This window comes from Tenebrio molitor, chromosome 3 (assembly GCF_963966145.1).
Source record: "Tenebrio molitor chromosome 3, icTenMoli1.1, whole genome shotgun sequence".
Lineage (NCBI taxonomy): Eukaryota > Metazoa > Arthropoda > Insecta > Coleoptera > Tenebrionidae > Tenebrio > Tenebrio molitor.
Window position 1 is genome coordinate 15,293,042 of NC_091048.1, and position 21,627 is coordinate 15,314,668.

Sequence of the window (21,627 nt, forward strand, 5' to 3'; positions counted from 1 at the left end):
TTAGAAGTAGAAATTTTATTTTTTGTATAGTCGTAGAACTTCATGAGTTTCGTCTTTTAAAATACTGAATTTAATTGCAAGATGTAAACCCAACCAACTGCGACATTGGGAATGGGTTCAGTGTTCGATATTTTGCTTCCCGGTGCGCAGATATCGCTAAAAGTTATTTTGAAAAGTATCTAGTTCAGAATCCAATTTTAACCCCTTGTACCGAGTTTCAACACAAAATTCGTAGATTAATTGTTTTAGTGATTTTCAAGCATTCAATAGGCGGAAATCTTGCGTAAAACCTAACTAAGACAGATAGGACCAGTTTACAGAAGCGAAATTAAGTTAATCGTAATCAAATGCGAGATTAACTGAACACGGGATCAGTTTGAACCAATCGAAGTTTCGGATTCATGGGTTAATCGCACATTAAAATTTAATTCGAATTAAATATTTAATTCCCTTTCTACAGTGTGGAAACTTTAACTGGAATAAAATTCATAACTTGAACATAGGGAATTTTTGTAAAAAATCCCGAAACAGGTCGATTTTTGTTTTTGCTTGCCCACATTTTGGCGGACATATATGGTTTTTGTGTATCTGCTTCCGGAAGTTCGCAACCACCTCTAACTTTTTTTTTTCAAATGGAAGAGTATGCCAAGTCACACCTCGTTTGAAAGCTTAGCAAGGAATACAACACACTATTTGTTTCCTGAATATTTTCAAAGCCTACGTGCTAAAAAATAAAAACCCATTTTATAAGTTGAAGACTAAATACGGTGCGATCAATTAAAAAATAAATCGAGTCGGCGTGTTACCTATGGCAACCCATGCTTTAGCATAGGCTCCAAAGCAAACTCGATTTATTTTTTAAATGATCGCTCGGTATTTAATGCAACAAATGTTCAAAATGGGCACCGTTTCTTTCTTAGCAAATTGCAAATCGGTAGTAACATGCTTCCTTACGTTTTGTAACATTTCCGGTGTAATTTGCCTAATTATGGATGGATCCAAAAAAATTTTGGAGCTTTCTAAGTAATATAAAAGGTACCTCTGGTATTCCCAGTCAATTGATCTTTAACGGTGAAACACTCTCTACAACAATCAAAATTGTTGATGCCTTTGCTGATCATTTCAATGTAAATTATATCAAATCTAATTCAAGTCCTAGTCTAACTGATAACTTAATTTATCACATTATCTCTTTTGGCTCGGTTTCCGAAGATCAAGTCCTCTCTGCTTTAAAGAAAATTAAACCGAAATCAACAACTGGTCCTGATGGCATTCCGGCTTTTCTGCTGCCCAATTGTGCCGCTACACTTGCATTTCCTCTCTCAGTCATTTTTAACCTTGCACTAAAAACAAGTGACTTTCCTTCAACATGGAAAAATTCATTAATAACCCCAGTTCATAAAAAGGGTGATAAGTATGACGTTAGTAACTACAGACCAATTTCACTTATCTGCAATTTTACCAAAACATTTGAGTTCATTCTGCATGAGTATTTATTTACTAAAGTATGTAACCATTTATCCAACTGCCAACATGGTTTCTTTCTGAAACGCTCTACAATCTCGAATCTTTGCTGCTTTACCCAGTTTTCAGCTGAGTGTATTGATGAAAGAAAACAGGTTGATGTGATCTATACGGATTTCTCAAAAGCCTTTGACAGATTAGATCCCAATATTCTTCTCTCTAAATTACACAGTTTTGGGTTTTCTGCTTCTTTGCTAACTTTTGTTAAGTCTTACCTAACTGGAAGGAAGCAGTATGTTTTCTGTAAGGGATTCAAATCTAAAGAAATTATCCCAACTTCAGGTGTTCCTCAAGGATCTGTATTGGGACCCCTCTTTTTTTCGATTTTCATCAATGATATAGTCAATGGCTTATCATCTTTGAAACTGCTATTTGCTGACGATTTTAAGTTGTACCGTGAAATCTCTACCATTAGTGACTGTGTGCTTCTTCAAGATGACTTACTCAAACTCAGTCGATGGTGTCATGAAAATAAATTACATCTAAATCTGAACAAGTGTACTGTAATGTCCATTACACACAAAATCAACATCATTGAGTTTGAGTATAGAATTAATAACGTGAAATTAGCAAGAGTTCAATCGGTTGTTGATATAGGTATTACGTTTGACAACAAATTGTCCTTTGTTCCACATATAAACGTTGTCGTTGCAAAAGCATTTCAGGCACTTGGCTTTATTATAAGGTGTTCCATGCACTTCAGAAATATTGACACATTAAAACTCTTATATTGTGCATATGTAAGATCAAAACTTGAGTATGGCAGCATCATTTGGGATCCAAGTTATCAGAGATATGTGGATAAAGTCGAAACTATTCAGCGTCGTTTTCTCAAATTCTTAGCATTCAAGACTGATGGTGTCTTTCCTGAGAGAGGTTATTCTCAACAGAACTTACTCAAAAGATTTGACTTTCTAGACCTTCAGACCAGGAGAAGAAATTTTTCAATGAATTTTTAAAAAAAATTGATCAAATACAAAATTGACTGTCCTGACTTGCTGAGTCAGATTTCTCTTCATGTGCCTAACAAAGGAACTCGCCAGTCGAGAACTTTTTACATATCCACACCCAGAACGAATGTTTTGAAGTTTTCACCTTTACATCAAATGTGCACTTATTATAATGAGTCACAAGACAATGATATTTTCAAGTGATTGCTGAACGCCGTAAAGTTTCCTGCCCCGTAATTGGATTCGTCTGTCGGGCAGTGTATAATAATAATAATAATAATAATAATTTCATGCCTAAAACCGAACAGTATTGAAATTGAAAACCCTATTAGGCATGAAATTAGGCAAATTTCACCAGAAATGTTACAAAACATAAGGGATGCATGTTACTATCGATTTGCAATTTGCCAAGAAAGAAACGGTGCCCATTTTGAACATTTGTTGCATTGAATAAAATTCAACTTATAAAATTGGTTTTTATTTTTTAGCACGTAGGGTTTGAAAATATTCAGAAAACAAATAGTGCGTTGTATTCCTTGCGAAGTGGGCTTTCTATGTAAATTAATCTGTTTGACACGATACAAACATCCCTTAAAATTGTGTATACTTCTGTCTTTGTCACACTCACGGCATTTATCGATAATGTCCTCTCTTTTAATTAAAAATGAACAATGAGTTAGGCATTTCGATATTGTTTAGTGTTATCGTTAAAATATACAATTTTGTTGTAAATATGCTTAAGTCAGACGCAGAAAGAACAAGTGCGTGGCGTGAGAGAAAACGTACGAGTGAAGTGACAGTTCAGAATGTGAAAAAAACGATGTAAATAATAACGACAATGAACCAGCAACTAGCACCTCGGCTCAGCCACCTCCTCTTGCACCGATCAGTGATAATTACAATATTCTGATTTTCCTGTAATACAAAAGTTTCACTTCTATCGTGCGTCTGTACGACACACTCTTTTTTTTTTAAACCTAAAACAATAATTGTGGACTTGACAGCAAAATTATAACCTTAACTTTTTTACGTGGCAAGTGTGATGAAAAATTATACGTATTGAATCTGGCTTTGATTCTCATTGGTCAATTTATGTGGGCGGAGCAGATAAAAAGTTATAACGGCAATACTATAATGACTTTTTTGTAATATCTAGTTGTTAAAGGTGGATATCCTGACTGTTTGTCACCATGTAAACAACCTCATAACGGCCGGAGTCCGTTATGAGCGGGAGCGGCCGTTATGAATGACCAAATAACTATAGCAACGTAGATCTAAACTTTATTTTTCAACTTTTTTACAATTGGTACAATAATTAATGTTTAATGTTATGGGACACACCTTGAATTAATCCAAATCCGTAAGTCACTAGCAGATGATGCTTCAGAATTTTAACACCGACACAAGCGCGATTTTGCAGGGAATAACGATGACCTCACTTGCTCTGCGGCCATCCGGACATCGGGAATATCTTGATCGCGATTTTTTTTATTGATTTCAGTCGTTTATTTTCAACGGAAAGTTAAGTGTTGAACAAATCTGACAAACAGCAGCAAATGGAGACAAGATCGAAGATGATGCTTCACTAACACCTCACTTCAAGACATCGGGAATATCTTGATTGTGGTTTTTTATTGATTTCATTTACTTATTTTCAACGGAAAGTTAAGCGTTGAACAAATTTGACAAACAACATTGAAACAATTTTTTTTCACAAACAACGGTCGACATGATGACGTCCTCCGCACACTTATTAATCATTCGGTTTTTTCGATGGCGTTGAAAAAAATGTATTTCAAAAAGATAATTGTGAACGAATCGTAGAGATATTACAAAAACTATTGTACAATACACGTCCGTTAGGGCCTTTACAGCCTCGCCAGTATTATTCGACTCGCTCTGCGAGCTCGTCTCACAAAATCTCTGGCTCGGCAGTAAAGGCTATCCTAACGGACTTCTACTGTAATAGTATGTATGTCCGGAAGTGAGGTATCGTTGTTGCCTGCAAAATCGCGCTTGTGTTAGTCTTAAAATTGTGAAGCATCATCTTCGATCTTGTCTACATTTGCTGCTGTTTGTGAGATTTGTTCAACACTTAACTTTCCGTTGAAAATAAACGACTGAAATCAATAAAAAATCGCGATCAAGATATTCCCGATGTCCGGAGAGCAAATGAGGTCATCGTTATTCCCTGCAAAATCGCGCTTGTGTTGGTGTTAAAAGTCTGAAGCATCATCTTCGATCTCGTCTACATCTGCTAATGGCATACGGATTTCGATTAATTCAAGGTGTGTCCCATAATATCAAATATTAATTATTGTACCAATTGTAAAAAAGTTGAAAAATAAAGTTTAGATCTACGTTGCTATAGTTATTTAGTCATTCATAACGGCCGCTCCTGCTCATAACGGACACCCTTAACGGACTCCGGCCGTTATGAGGTTGTTTACATGGTGACAAACAGTCCGGAGAAAGCCACCTTTAACAGCTAGATATTACAAAAAATACTATTACAAGACAAAAAAAATAATGTGTGTCACTTAGGAAATCAATTTTAGAGAAAAAAATCATTACATTTAACAAAATGGTAATCAGATGAATTAATAATATTATTTTTATCAATACATACAGGGTATTTCACCAGTGATAATGAGTCCGACGGAATTGAAAATGCAACCCACAATACATTTGCAAAGTTAATGTGGATCTTTATTTTTTGACTTAAAAAACATAAGACATTGTTAGCTGTGCAGTTTCGTAAATTTTGACATAAACTTTATTTGCCCGATTAAATTAAATTGTCAAAAAACGAAGAGTTTTTGGGAAAGTGTTTATTGTCTGCATAAACGCGCAACAAGTCTGCTCGAACAAAAATGATCCAAATCTGAAGTGTGTATCTCGAAAACGGTCGTTTTTGCTCGCGAACAAAAATGATGAAAATTATCAGGTTTACCCTGATTATGTCCGTCCAACTTGTTCGACAGACTTGTCAATTCGAGTAAATCTGAAGTGTGTGCGGTACACAGTTTTAAAAAACGTCGGTTTTTGCAGTGGTGTAGTACAGTTCATTTCAAAATTATCGAGCAGGTACACCTTAAAAATGACATTCCACATGTAAAGATGCCTTTTTGAAATTTGTGTCATATTTTTATATAGGTTAGGTAAGTTTGACAACATAAAACGTCGCTGATATTTTAGAACACCATAATAGTGTCTGTTTTATCCTCTGCACGGTGCTCTTCGCGATGTTATAATAGTGGGCTACCCTCCGGGTCCTTCTCCTAATTTGAAAAGAATGTGCACTTTCGCCTTTTTGAGTTAGATTAGACATTTTGTTTTTCAATATTGACATTGTTTATTAAAAAAAAATGTAATTGGATTTTACACTGTAGAAGATTAACTGTACCTACCAAATAATAAAACCAAGTTTTGGCAATTTGTATTTCGCGACAAATTATTGTTTGAATATGATCGGCGATACTTAGTCGCACTCATATTATGAGGCTTGCGGCACATTCAACTATATACGTCACCAACGCCTACTGCGGTGGGACAATAATTTATAATGACCCTGTAGAACTGTATCGCAGTCTTTCGTGTTCTTGTTCTTTTTTGCTTTTATAGCTAATGCCGCCGCCACTGCATGCCAATACATATAACTTCATATTTAATTCATTCATTAAATATATATAGGTATATTTTTTCGGTTTACAACGTTCTACGGCGTCTTCCGATATCCATTTTCCACTGTCTTCTGTCATTAATTGTTCTTCGTTGAGTCCCCTTTGTCTCAACTCCTCTCGTATGCCTTCTGTCCAGCTTCGTCTTGGCCTTCCTTTTCTTCTTCTACCCTGTGGTGTCCATAATAGTACTTGTTTTGGAATTCTCTCCCTTTCCATTCGTACCACATGCCCATACCATCTCAGTTGGCTAGTTCTAATGTCTTCCACTATTGTGGTGTTAACCTTCATGATGTCTCTAATTCTCTCATTTCTTATTCGTTCTCTTCTTGATCTTCCTGCTGATCTTCTCCAGAAATCCATTTCTGTTGTGAGGAGCATGTTCTCTGATGTTTTCTTTAGCGGCCATATCTCACTGCTGTATGTCACTATAATCTGTTTCAAAATCAAAAATCCATCACTTGTTGAATTATGTTGGCAGAAAAAAAGAAATCCCTAGAATAAGTTTTATTTTTTAAGTTGGCCCAACCTCCCGCCAAAATTTGACATTGAACTGTTGAGTTTATTTACGTAACACAAAATACTCTCGTGTCAAAAGTGGATTACTCCCTAGAATTCGAACTTTTAGGGAAATACCGTTTTTCATGTTGTGTGTAACTAGAATTTTCAAAAGTTATTTTGAATGCCTAAGGTTGGTTACTTTGAATTGAGAGATTCAATCCAAATAAATATGCCGCCAGTAACCAAAATTGAATGTGAAACGAAAAATCATCTATCACTTAGCGAGAAATTAGTCATTCGCAACTGTTACAATTAATTTGCTGTCTTACATTTTTAGGATATCTTTTGTTTGTCACCAGAAAAGAAACTACATAGCCTCCAACCTAACCAAATTTATGGCAACCTAGTAACGAATATCCCTAAATCCTAGGGAGTAATCCATTTTTGACACGAGAGTAATTATTATGTACAAAAAGGTGGTAGCTACCGTATCATAACTTTTGAGTGATATAATAAAATGAGAATAAAAAAACACCATGAATTACGACCTAAACAAGTGTCAACAGTTTTCTTTCATAACACCACTTTTTCTGACACTTGCAAACACTAAAAACAAAAGTTGACGACGTTGTCGGTTGTATTTTCGAGGTAGAATGCAGTGTTGGTGGATTTTTGATTTTGAAACAGATTAAAGTCCATTCACGTTGGATTTTCCCTGCCAAATTGTTGTTACGTTGTAAACCTGCGCCTCCTTTCCTAGTAATTTTTACATTATCGTGTTTTATTCGTGATAGAGCGATTTGACGTGTGAAATATAGATTTTTTAATAAAATTCTATTCCTGGATGATTTTACCATGGCGAAAAGAAAAAAGGTTAATTTTAAAATTGCGTTAACCTTCCACAACTGAGGTAATGGGACGAAACCCGCAAGCTAATACGGACTCAAGAAAAAATAGATTCGAATAATTCGAAAATTAATTAGTTAGAATCCTTTAATATTTAATGTATTGTATGTATTAACATGATTATAATCTATTTACGACCTTTATTGAGCAGTTTTAACAATACAACGTTATTTTAAAGTAATATGTACATCGAAAAAATCATTAAAAATCAAAATACACCTTTCTTTTGTGGTATGCAATTGTAACAATACATTCTTGAAACGTCACAACCACAATCAAAACGTATACAGTGCATTTTTTTTAACTGTTGCCATAGGGAATTGCATGATAAAACTTATACCCCCTGTTAACTTTTGTTCTGATGAAAATATTCAAACCATTTGTGGAACAAAGTTGGAAGATTTTTTAAACTATCGGATAGATTACAATTCAATATCCTAAACTGTCGAAAAAGTTGTGAAAAAAATAATTTATTTTTCACTTTAGTATAATTGCATGATAACTCCAAGGATACGAAATACGTAAACATGTCCATAACAACCGGGGAATAAAACAGGGCGTAATAAGAATAAGCGGGCGTAATGAATTCATAACGCCCTCATCAATTCATAATTGCAAAGATGCCAATTTTTTTCTTTTTAAAGAACACGTATAGTGAAAAATAAAATCTTGTATGCACCACGGCGTCACCGAAGCTCGAGCTGAATTCATCGTTCTCCGGGCGTAATCATCGTTGTAACGCCCTTGGTGCATAAATAGCTATTCTAGCGCGCCGGAATAATAGTACGTCGAGCGGTCGCCAGAATAGCGTCCCTGTCGGCTCAAGTAGCACCTGAGATCTGACCATCTCCACTTTTGACTTTTGTCACTTTCATTTAAAAAATAAATAGCGAGATCTCCTCGAGGCTATGATTAAATTAGCTTTTGGAAGGCAGAACATGTAAACATTTATTTATTTAAAAAAACAAAACATTAACGCACAAATAACTCAACAAATTAACAGAAATTATTAAAAGAAATGTTCAAAGTGTTCTACTGCTAGACAATGTCCCAAGCGATCTTGAAAATTTCTTCGCGTGTTATTCATGCCCTTAATTCCTCCACAGTTTCTGGTTGATCTTTTATGCGTTTTTTTTAACTGTTGCCGCAGGGAATTGCATGGTAAAAATTATACCCTCTGTTAACTTATGATGATCCACTGCAGATTTGGTGCAAATTTTTATTTTTGTAATCATTAATAATAAGACTGCGTAATGCATACTGTTTGAACAACGAACGACAAGCAGTTTTATTTTACTAATTTTACTCTTCAAAGTGAAATTAATGAACGTAAATAATTTGACAAAAAACGTAGTAGGCGATATGGGAACAAAAATTAGGTTTTATATTTTAATTTATTATTTATTTTAATCATAGCCTCGAGGAGATCTCGCTATTTATTTTTTAAATGAAAGTGACAAAAGTTAAAAGTGGAGATGGTCAGATCTCAGGTGCTAGTTGAGCCGACAGGGACGCTATTCTGGCGACCGCTCGACGTACTATTATTTCGACGCGCTAGAAATATTTTTTCACAACTTTTTCGACAGTTTAGGATATTGAATTGTAATCTATCCGATAGTTTAAAAAATCTTCCAACTTTGTTCCAAAAATGGTTTGAATATTTTCATCAGAACAAAAGTTAACAGGGGGTATGAATTTTACCATGCAATTCCCTATGGCAACAGTTAAAAAAAATGCACTGTATGTGTCTCTGAATAACTAAAATTTTATTGCCAAATTTGTTCCATCATTTAGATGCAATCCTTACTTCCATCGCTTCCAATGAAAGAAACTTCACACAATTTCCTATTGGGTTCATTTTCTATACCTAACTTATTCTGGTTCCTCATCACTCATCATGTTAGTCGCAGAAGGTTAAGTCAATGTAGTCATTAAGGGTTTTTTCACTTAATCAACAACGCAAGCAGAAAAATACAACACTAGTAGGTAGGACTTAGGTAGCTATTGTATGTTCCTATCCTATCATACCGATTAACAACTGACACTATTTTTAGTGCAAGTGATAACAAAATGGATGTATTATTACCTATTGTTATCCTCTAGAAAGTTTAATAACAATATTTGAAAAATGACTGTTTCTTTGCTGACAGCTACGAATGACTTGGTTACTTTATCAGCCCGTATTGGTGACATACACAGCTAAAGCATTTTTGAACCAAAAATCACACCGCTACAATATTGAATTATTTGACCTTGACTAGGAAAATCCAACGTGAATGGACTTTATATGCTCTTTATGCTCTTTATTCATTAAAACCTCTAAATAAAACTGAAGTCTGTGTGCAACTCGTGTTCGTCGTTTTTGTTCGAACAGACTTGTTCGTCGAACAAAAACGCTACACACGGACGTGGATGCCTTGAGACTTGAGACATACCTGTGCATATCTACATGAACGCGTAAACGTCGTCAATGTGGATGCAAAATAAAGCCACATTGTTGAATGCACATACAGAAGAACAAAGAACACCGCGATGATGTTTCTGGCTCCGCCAGAAATTTTGCTCGTAGAGTAAGGCCGGTCTGAGATATGACATTTGGTGGGAATGCGCGTAGCCGTAGTCCATCTTTCGTAAAATAGAGGTGTTCAACAGATTAAAAATCAGCTGACTGTTACTGAACCACTATTCTCCGCTGTGAGCTGTGACCGGTTTTGCCACGCCACTGGAATATTTTGTCCGCACAGATTTTCCCCACCAAATGTCATATCTCAGTCCGGCCTTACTCCAATATAATATATGTCTTTAGTCTGTGCCTTACTCTACCCTACGTGCATGTGTCAAGACATCCACGTCCATGTGTAACCCGCTTTATGTGTCATTAATAAATGACAGTTATTAAAAATACAAAGCTCTAATTTCCCGACTCGGCACCCCCCACTTTTCGTCACGTGTCAGGTCGGGTTTTGTGATCAGGTATTGCGGCAGCCCTAGATATCAGGTTCAAACGTGCAAAGTAATAGTTATTTTCGATATAAGGACGCTGTCACATCATTTTTCAGGTCGGCGTTTTAATTTTCAATATGTATTTACTCTTACAATTTTGACAAGTGGTGCATAGTGGGGGGGGGGGGGTTGCGGATTCGGGAAATTAGAGCTTCGTTTAATTAAAAATCACCTTGAAGTTTTTCTTGTGACATCAAAAAAGCGGAGAGTCAAAAGTTGGGTTATATTCAATAAAGGCCAGTTCACACATATTTGTCAATTAAATGTCAGTTGTGGCCAAGATTCCGTGTCCGGAATAGTACACTTAAAATTAAAATTTTTAATTTTGTAGTAAATTGTGTGGTTGTTTTTTTGTACATTAAATTAAATATGTCTAATTTTAAACTACGACGGTGCAAACGGCTATAATTAACATATAATTTTTTTTATAATCTGCGTCTCTAATAGGTCTATTAGTGTATTCAATTTGGAGTCGTTTTTAACATATGTTGCAGATGTAGTTGCATCCGTTACCTTGAATTACCAATTAATACAAAATTCCCCAGAATTTGAAACTTTAATTTTTTTATTTAAAAATTAAAACAAGAGTGCAAATTCTAAAAAATAACATAAAAACTCGTTTTATAAGGGCATTGGCGCACTCGTCCCATACAAAACTCCCCTACGGGTCGTTTTCTGCGCTTGGGACTCGTGCGCCAAATGAACCCTTATAAAACTCGTTCTTATACTATTAAAGTTTCTTAGCTCTTCGACATCCTGCAAAAATAAAAATTTAGATTTTGAATTGGCTTGAATTGTTCAAATAAATGACGTCTTTTAAACGTGAATTTATTGTTTTGAATGTTCTTTCAAAATTTTTGCTCATTACGATGGAAACAGTCACTAGTTCGCATTTTTGCCGCGGGACTTCTTACATAATTTTAACTATGTATAACAACGTGAACTTCTGTGTATTTTTTGGTGCCACCCCTAAGAGGCTGCGAGGGCAGCAGTCATAAACCCTCGCCTACGTGATTTCTACTTAAAAATTAAGGAATTAGAACAAATTAGGCAAAAAATCTTATCTGTAGATCACGATTGGGCCCCTTTGCGTCATATTATGTATGTATTATTATTTATTTCATACTGTAGATGTAGTAGATGTTCGATTACATTATCAATTTGAGTCCGGTAGGTGTGTTATAGTAGTATCAGAGTCGGAAAGCATCCGGTAAGTGTCGCTGAGCAACACCTACCGGACTGTAAATCAAATCTGACATTGGAAAGTGAAAAAGTCAAAAAATGTTCAGTGTAAAAAGCAATAGCAACGGCCGTTGCCACGGGAAAAAGGGTGGTGCGATTTTTACAATATAATGTGATTTTTTATGCTTTTTTTTTTCTAATTTGCATATTAAATACATGTTTAAAATCAATTTTGGTAATTTAGGGAATTTTGTGACAGTTGGTGACACATTTATTTCATGGTTAACATTTAAAGTAAAATTCTAAATTTGAATCTAGACTAAACATAATTGTCATTTTTCGCAAGTGAAATTGCAATTAAAGATGAATTATACAGGGTGGTCCCGATATAACCTGCCAAAAAAATTCTGAGTCATTAGAAGGCTCTAACAAGTCCAAAAAACCCCCCTTCGTTAGGTCCAAAATAATGGGGATAAATTAACCCCTATCCACACCCATTCGACGCTGCTGACCACAAAAATACGTACCTACTCAGGAATTAATTGTTGGTGTTTGTAAGGATGACAGTATCTAAGCAACATAGGTACCTGTATCGTTTGTGACAAATCTCAAATCTGACAAACTAAATCAAATTAATGACATTTATTGAAAACGCTGTACACTGCATGCGTTAATTCACCAGCTTATTTAGGTCCAAAAGCTGATTTTCTAGACTGAGATGAATGAGTAATAAAATAATAAAGTGGTGTTCCTCAATGTGTAAATAAATGTATAGGTAGTGTGTGCAAAATTGTGGAAGAACTGTGTAATAAGAGTATCGTCTTAATTGTGGTTAAATAGCCAAAATAATGTATTGAATAAATTTATTTTTTCACGATCGGGAGTAGAAATCAACTTTTCGGATGTCAACATCGTGACAGAAGTAGAGCATTTTCTCCCTAGGGAGCAAATATTTGCAAATACTTGCTCCCTAGGGAGTTTTCATTTTTTTGACAGTTGTGACAAAAATCTAATTGTGTTGTCAAGGCAACTACTAATTCCATTAAATTCATCGAAAGATGACAACTCATTTGTCATCATTTTTTTATTCTTAAAATTTGAGATTTTTGTGCTGTTTCTACTCCCTACCGTGAAAAAAATAGTATATATACTTCTGGAGAGAATGCTCATTTTTCCCTCGGTGCTTTGTAGCCCTCGGGCTTCGCCCTCTGGCTACAAACTGCACCTTAGGAAAAATCATGCATTTCTCTCCCTCAATATACAGGGTGGTCCCGATATAACCTGCCAAAAAAATTCTGGGTCATTAGAAGGATCTAACAAGTCCAAAAAACCCCCCTTCGTTAGGTCCAAAATAATGGGGATAAATTAACCCCTATCCACACCCATTCGACGCTGCTGACCACAAAAATACGTACCTACTCAGGAATTAATTGTTGGTGTTTGTAAGGATGACAGTATCTAAGCAACATAGGTACCTGTATCGTTTATGACAAATCTCAAATCTGACAAACTAAATCAAATTAATGACATTTATTGAAAACGCTGGACACTGTGTGCGTTAATTCACCAGCTTATTTAAGTACAAAAGCTGATTTTGTAGACTGAGATGAATGAGTAATAAATAAAGTGGTGTTCCTCAATGTGTAAATAAATGTAGAGATAGTGTGTGCAAAATTGTGGAAGAACTGTGTAATAAGAGTATCGTCTTAATTGTGGTTAAATAGCCAAAATAATGTATTGAATAAATTTATTTACACTTTACATATTCGTACTTTCAACTCTAACTGAGAATATCTACTAACTAATGAAAGGTAAACTAGACTAGAAACATTATTTTATAATAAATGTTCTGTGTGCCTTCCGTTGGCATTTAAGCACATTTGAGTACGCCGCGCCGGTACCAATTTTCATAAACAGAATTCAGCATTTCTGGGTTTTTACGAATCTGGTTCGCGGCAGCTGTGTCGCGTTTCTGGAGTTGGCTTTTTGTATTTATTTCAACTTCGTATACCAAATCTTTCGTGTGGCCCCAAAAATTAAAATCCAGAGGGGTTAAATGGAGGATCAGGGACGCCATCGTATTGGAATCAGTCAGAACCAACCTCACATAAATGCAGATGTAGCTCCACAAAAGTACAACGGGACGGAAGGACTCCTTCAGGAAAACGCTCGCCGTATGGTAGCCTTGCCGGTCTTGAATTACCACGTGCTTCGCCATAGAGTAAATGCAAATCGGCGTATTCTTGTTTCGTGAATTTCATAACTTTTTAAAGGATTCGCAAATTTAAAATTAAACTTGACAAATGTCATAGGTGTTGCAGGTACCGTTGCTAAAGAAATCGCAGCCAAGTAACCAGAATTACCTTTTTAAAAGTGATTAACTCATTAGCGTACAGCAAATTTTGACCAAATTTTCAATTATTTTTATCTCGAAAACGAAAAGACTTTTATTAGAAACTTTTTTTGTGTATGAGTTCTACTCATCGTCACCTATTACTGGATTTCTTCTGGCAGGTTATATCGGGACCACCCTGTATAATATACTATTATACTTTACATATTCGTACTTTCAACTCTAACTGAGCATATCTACTAACTAATGAAAGGTAAACTAGACTAGAAACATTATTTTATAATAAATGTTCTGTGTGCCTTCCGTTGGCATTTAAGCACATTTGAGTACGCTGGTACCAATTTTCATAAACAGAATTCAGCATTTCTGGGTTTTTACAAATCTGGTTCGCGGCGTCTGTTACGCGTTTCTGGAGTTGGCTTTTTGTATTTATTTCAACTTCGTATACCAAATCTTTCGTGTGGCCCCAAAAATTAAAATCCAGAGGGGTTAAATGGAGGATCGGGGACGCCATCGTATTGGAATCAGTCAGAACCAACCTCACATAAATGCAGATGTAGCTCCACAAAAGTACAACGAGACGGAAGGACTCCTTCAGGAAAACGCTCGCCGTATGGTAGCCATGCCGGTCTTGAATTACCACGTGTTTCGCCATAGAGTAAATGCAAATCGGCGTATTCTTGTTTCGTGAATTTCATAACTTTTTGAAGGATTCGCAAATTAAAAATTAAACTTGACAAATGTCATAGGTGTTGCAGGTACCGTTGCTAAAGAAATCGCAGCCAAGTAACCAGAATTACCTTTTTGAAATCGATTAACTCATTAGCGTACAGCAAATTTTGACCAAATTTTCAATTATTTTTATCTCGAAAACGAAAAGACTTTTATTAAAAACTTTTTTTGTGTATGAGTTCTACTCATCGTCACCTATTACTGGATTTCTTCTGGCAGGTTATATCGGGACCACCTGTATAGAAATGCGGAAAAATTTTTTCACTACTAGATACGTTAAAACCCTTTATAATAATTATTATTGATTAAATCATTTTGTCCGATGAAAATTGCTATGAAAATTGAATTTCGTCTGTCTACGTTAACCAATGAAATCAACGAAAATCTTTCGTTGCTAGGTGACGGCTGTTCATTATAACCACTTTGCAGATGTCATCAGCATCACATAAGTGTAAAAATGTTCATTTTCAGTATAATATTTCCCATTTTGCTTTATATAGTTCTACAGAGTTGATAAAATATGTATTTGTTTATGTTTATCGAATAGTTTATTATTGAATTTATCATTTGTTTTTATATTGTTGATGTTTTTGAATTAATTTTATTATATTATTTTGTCTAATCCCGTGGGATAAATGGCACTTATCCCACTAATTTGAGTGGAATAAGGAACTTCATTACCGGACGCATTTCATTACTCCACTCAGTAGGATAAGTGACCTTCATTACCCCACTCAGTGGGATAAGGAAGTCATTATTCCACTGAGTGGTGTAATGAAACTGGCGGAAATAAATAAGATTTACCTTTTTTTTTTAATTCGGGGCGGTCTTAGATAAAATTTTGTACATAACACGTGGGCAAAAGCATATTACAGGAAACTCGTGTGATTACAGATGAACTCGGGCTAACGCCCTCGTTATCTGCAATCTTCACACTCGAATCCTGTAATATTGCTTTTATCCCACTAATTGTGTAAATAACTATTAAATCATTTTTGAAAAAGTTTATTATAAACAAAAAATATTACTATACTTCGTCCAGCGAGAGATTGAGAGGTTTTAAATTGTATTTTTAGAATCTGCGTCTCTAATAGGTCTATTATTGTATTCAATTTGGAATCGTTTATGGCTATCTCTTAGAGCACTCGTAGCTTAATAGATCTCTAAGGGCCGGTTGCACCAAATTAGTTTAACTTCCTTTTATCTCCTAGTCTAGATTAAAGTTAGATTATTTTGTTGTACGAACGGTGATCGAGGGTTGTCTAAGCATTGAACGTGGTTTTCAGTGATCGACTGATATCAATCGATCAAGGATGGATCAGTATCATTTTGACATGTTTGCTATCAACATTTTAGATTAGAATTCCAGATTGACTCACACTTTCAGAGAACGCCCAAATAATTTTGAAAAATGGAATGACTGCGATTTTAGAAATCGATTTAGATTACCCTAAGACGTGGTAAGATTTATCATTGAGGAAATTCATGATGAAATTTCCTCAGAAACAGATAAAAATTACGCCCTTCCACCGTCAGATATGGTGTTTATAACACTGGAGCAAAGGGACAACTAATCGGAGACCACAGTAAGCCGAGCGATTCCCAAAATTATTAATGCAATAGCGAGACGCCGCCGTCGTCCAGAATTTATAAATATGCCGAATAACGAAGAAGCAACAAATAAAATTAAACAAGGTTTTTTTAAACATTAGCAATTAGCTCTGGATTGTACATACGTTAAAATTCAATCCCCCAGGAGGCAATGATGCCGAAATAAATCGTAGTCGTTTTTTTGTTTAGATTTTCGTATTTTCTTTTAAGAACTATTGCAGTTCGATAATTTTCAAACCCAACAATATTAAATTCCTGTTCAATTGCTTTCCATCCATCATTTTTCAATCGATTTATATCTGTATCTGTTTTTTTTATTTTCTACTTTATCTTTGAATTAAAAAACTAAGCCCATTGAGTGATCTTGCTGTGAACAAGAGATGTACAACGCGTCTATTAAATAAACCCGGTTCAGTAATAAACTGTAGTTCAATTGAACCGAAGTTCAGTGTAATTTGGTACAACCGGCCCTAACTGGAACCGCACGGAATAAGAGAATTTTGATTCCACTTATATTCCGGTACTATTTTACCTTTTAACTTTCAAAGAACTCAATTTCCAATTATACCTGCATTTGCGATGACAATAAATAAGTGTCAATCGATCATCGACAAATGTAGGGTTTGCGGAACTAAAGGGGAAACAGTTGAACACATCATTTCTTCTTACACCGTTTTGGCTCAAACCAAATATAAGAAATGTCATGATACATTTGCTAAAATTATACACATGAATTTAGCTGTTAAATTCAATTTATTAAAGGATACACAACCACATTATATGTAGTTATAAACCAGAAAGTTGTTTGCAAAATGACAATTACAAATTATATTTTGATCGAACAGTTTTAACTGACATTCATATTAAGCATAACAGACCAGACATTATTAACAACAAAAGCAAGCATATCTTTTAGATATAGTTGTTCCAAATTCACACAATATAACACAAAAATTAATAAATCTTTAGAGCTCTCCGTTGGTATGAGAAATTTTGATTTTTCCACTTATAATCTTTTTTTAAAAATTTAAAAATTCTGGATTTAAGGAACACATTAGTAAACTCTGTCCACTGATAGATTGCTTGACATAAATGTAACTAAAAGTGTTCACGCTACGCTATAAGAAATAGATCCGGCGCGAAATTTAGAAAAATGAAAGAACAGGTTTACACGTGATGTTTTATTATTATTCTGCATGTTTGCACGTAGGAAAGACGAAAGAAAACTTTAGTATAGGAGGGGTAATATATTAGGTTTTATTAATACAGGGTATTTCAAGAGTGATAATGTGCCCCATGGATTTAAAAATGCAACGCACAATACATTTTCGAATTTCCGAAAAAAGCTGGCTACTGAAATGAAAATATCCAGCTTTTTTTCGGAAATGGCTAAAACAAACAAGAGATTATTTAATATTTAATGCATGAACAAAAATTACCTCTGTATCATTTTCGATGTTTGTAATGTCACTTAAAGTGTTCATTATGCTAGATTCTTGAGGCACGCACTCACTTCAGAAATTCAAAGAAATCAACAAAAATCGCAACGGAGAAGATCAAAACAGCAACACGATCAAAACTAATAACTTTTAAAACCAGAGGAACGCAAAACAAAGCTCTAAAGATGAAAAATCGCAAATCTAAATGCTTAAATCACTTGACAGCACTGATAATTTCAAATTTGAAATGTCATATAATTTATTTTTCGCGTGGGTTTTATAACAACCAATGAGAATCAGTGGCGCGAATGCTTCAAGATATTACCAACACAATCTATGATACTTTCTTAATATTTTAATGTTATGGTTTGGGGATTTTGTTATCTAAGGATATTTAAAAAAATGCATTCTATCAGTGGACGTAGTCTAGTTGAATTCGGCAAAATTGCCGTGCTGCCGGGTGGTGGAGGGAAATAAAGTGTCAAGGACAAACATTCGAAAAAATTGAAATTTTATTGGACTGACACTGACATTGCCATACCGGATAAAAGTCAAATTTACACATTACAATTTTTTTTTATTGGTAACCTATTTTACTTAATTAAAGCACGCCTCAGCGTGTATACATCCAACTTTCAAAAACGCGCGTTTTTTAAAGTGTCCATAGCAACATCAACAGCCCGAAAGGACCTGAGAAACGTGAAGTCTAAATGTCAACTTGTTAATGATTGATCTCACAGGAGTACCTTGTAACGTCAAACAAAATACTATTATACTAAGGACAACGTAACATTTTATCTACCCCGCCCAGTACATTTTCTTAGTTACCAATCAAATAGGTTGTTAAGACGATCTGATTTATACGGAAAAAAAAACTCTGGCATTCGAATTGTCTTAATGATATTTTATTTTATAAAACCTAAAACAATAATTGTGGACTTGACAGCAAAATTCTAACCTTAAGTGTTTACGTGGCAAATGTGATGAAAAATTATACAGATTGAATCTGGCTTTGATTCTCATTGGTCAATTTATGTGGGCCGAGCAGATAAAAAGTTATAACGGCAATACTATAACAAATGTTTCAAAAGCTTAATTCAGATAATCAATAACCTTATCGCCAGTTTATAGAAAGAGAATTAAATATTTAATTCGAATTAAATTTTAATGCGCGATTAACCCATGAATCCGGAACTTCGATTGGTTCAATCTGGTCACGTGTTCAGTTAATCTCGCATTTGATTACGATTAACTTAATTTCGCTTCTGTAAACTGGCCCTTAATCTTTTAAATGAATGTGAATAATACAGTTGGGATTAAGTGACAGATTGCAAATCAATTTTGGTTTTTTTCATTTTCCATGTCACATCACTAATGTATTTATGTTCTTATTTCCATTTCCATTTCAAATTGTACCAATAAAAAAAAATATCGTAAAGTATTCGTGGATAACTGGTCTTTAAAACACTTGCTTTATTTCGAACACTCCGGCTGCGGCGTCTTATACTTTAATATACTATTTTGAATTTGGCAGAATGTGTCAAAAGTCGGTGTCTGAGTTTGTAGGAGCCGCAACTGGACATACGTCGCAGGAAGTAGAGTTCAATCATTAGGTGGTTTAAGATTTTATATTGCCAAATATAACGGTCAAAACAAAAATTTTGAATCACTTTCAAACTATTTTAAGTTCAATGAACATTTATTTTTTAACCGCCCGGTTTTTTGTTTTAATAAATAATACACTCCCCACAACAATTATCGCATAACATATGTTTATACGTGTAAAATTTGAACTTTAACTTAATTTTTTTTCTGTGTTCTGTAATGTCTTGCATACCTACAGTCAACAAAAATTAACACAAGCAGTGCAAAAATCAATTATCATTCCAATATACAGGGTCTATCAGAACTGGCGGATCAAAATACATAATACGGTAAATTCATCATCTTCTGGGAATAATAGGAAAAATGTTCAAAAAAATCTATCTTAAATAGTGATTAGGAAAGAAGCAATTTAAACTGACCAATCCTGTTGTTGATGTTAAGTTAACTATAAATTAGTTTTCCTGCTTTATTTGTAAGTCTAACTATGGATACATTTCAAATAATGCATATTATGCATTGTTTGTGCAATGACGGACGTTTTTAGGTTATAGTATTTTTCAGGTTATAGTATTTCTGCTAGGATGTTCCCTATTGGGAAAACGAACTGCGTACTCCTGAGCAGCAACTGTGGCACTCGCATCACACTGTCTATATAAGACAAGCATATCAAAATATTCTGAAGAAGTAAACATTAAGCGTTTTTAATGACTTTTGTAATTGTCAGAAATAATTTATTATGACATAATATTCAATTATTATGTCTTTGCAACAATCAAATTTGTTTCGATAGTTACCAATATAATTTTTTAAGGTAATTTTATATCTACATGCGATTGGTCAATTAACAACGTTCTTATTTTAAAATCCAATGAGGATGGATTTTTTTTTAATATTTTTTTGTTCGACACTGTCAGAATTTGAGAATTTTCTCCTGTGTGAACGGATTTTGATGAATTTGACAACTTGTCAAAACGAAACATCAAGCTAATTTTAAAGATTTTCAGCCATTTGGAGCCTTTGGGGGGGCTCGTCGAACAAAAAAACGTTGTATTCAACTCGTTCTTGTGTAATTCGCGCTTTTTTGGCACTCGTGGACCTTTAAAACTCTCGTTTCACTCGAGTTTTAAACTGGTCCACTCATGCCAAAAAAAGCCCAAATTACACACGAACTCGTTAAATAAATAACTATTTCCTATTATTCCCAGAAGATGATGATTTCACCGTATTATTTTGATCCGCCAGTTCTGATAGACCCTGTAGAATTGAAATCTTAAAGATTAAATTTAGTCTATTATACTTAAGAAACAAAGTCATGCGATAATTGTTGTGCGGTGTGTATAAAAAAATACGAAGCACGTATTCCTTATTTTTTGTATTAATGTGTTATTTAAATTTTATATAATTTGAAAAAGATAGGCAAATTAACTGTGTAGCCTTGGCGAAACCTGGCCAGTATAGCAATAAAAAAAAACCCAAGGAAATGTCAAAAAACGCGTTATCGTTTCTTAAATATGGCTTGGCCAAGCTATACCTCATTTTTCCTATCGTTCGTATTTTTCAAATAACTCGAAAATGACTCGAATAATGACGTATTTGTACACGCTCGCAGCTGACGTAATGGAACAAGATTCAAAAAAAATTATATGCAATGATTATAGGAGTATACTCTTTGACAAAAAAAAACCTCAATAACGCTCAAACTTAAAAATTTACTGAACAACGGTCGAATTTCGACCGCTGGGCGACCTCCAGTAAAAATAAATTTTTCCATTAAAAAAAAGACACTTATTTGACATAACAGTTTATGTTGAAAAAAATAAAAAATCAAGCCGTTTTGTAGTGTTTTTTTTTTACCATTGTATTGGTTCTTTTGTTTATTAAAATCGGACAATAAGCCTTTATTATTATTATTAAAGTGTTTAGTAATGTGTAAAAGCTCATTAATTTTTTTTTAATCCAAATTGAATCCAAAAATATTGAGTTGTTTTGCAACCAATTCTAAAAATATTGAGTTGTTTTGCACCCAATTTAACTCCTGTGTGTGAACGGTGTGTACTCACTTATTCACATCATTTTGATGTTTTTTATATGGAGCGGCAACCATAAATTTCACATTCAGTTTTTACGCCTACTTGGACTAC

The 21,627-nt window shown here is 34.5% G+C and overlaps 1 protein-coding gene across 2 annotated transcripts in view; it reads left to right on the plus strand.

Annotated features, from left to right (window-relative positions):
* LOC138125987 (putative autophagy-related protein 11) overlaps positions 1–21,627 on the plus strand; it is a 30,720-nt gene that overhangs the window by 7,074 nt on the left and 2,019 nt on the right. The gene's annotated exons all lie outside the window — the stretch shown is intronic.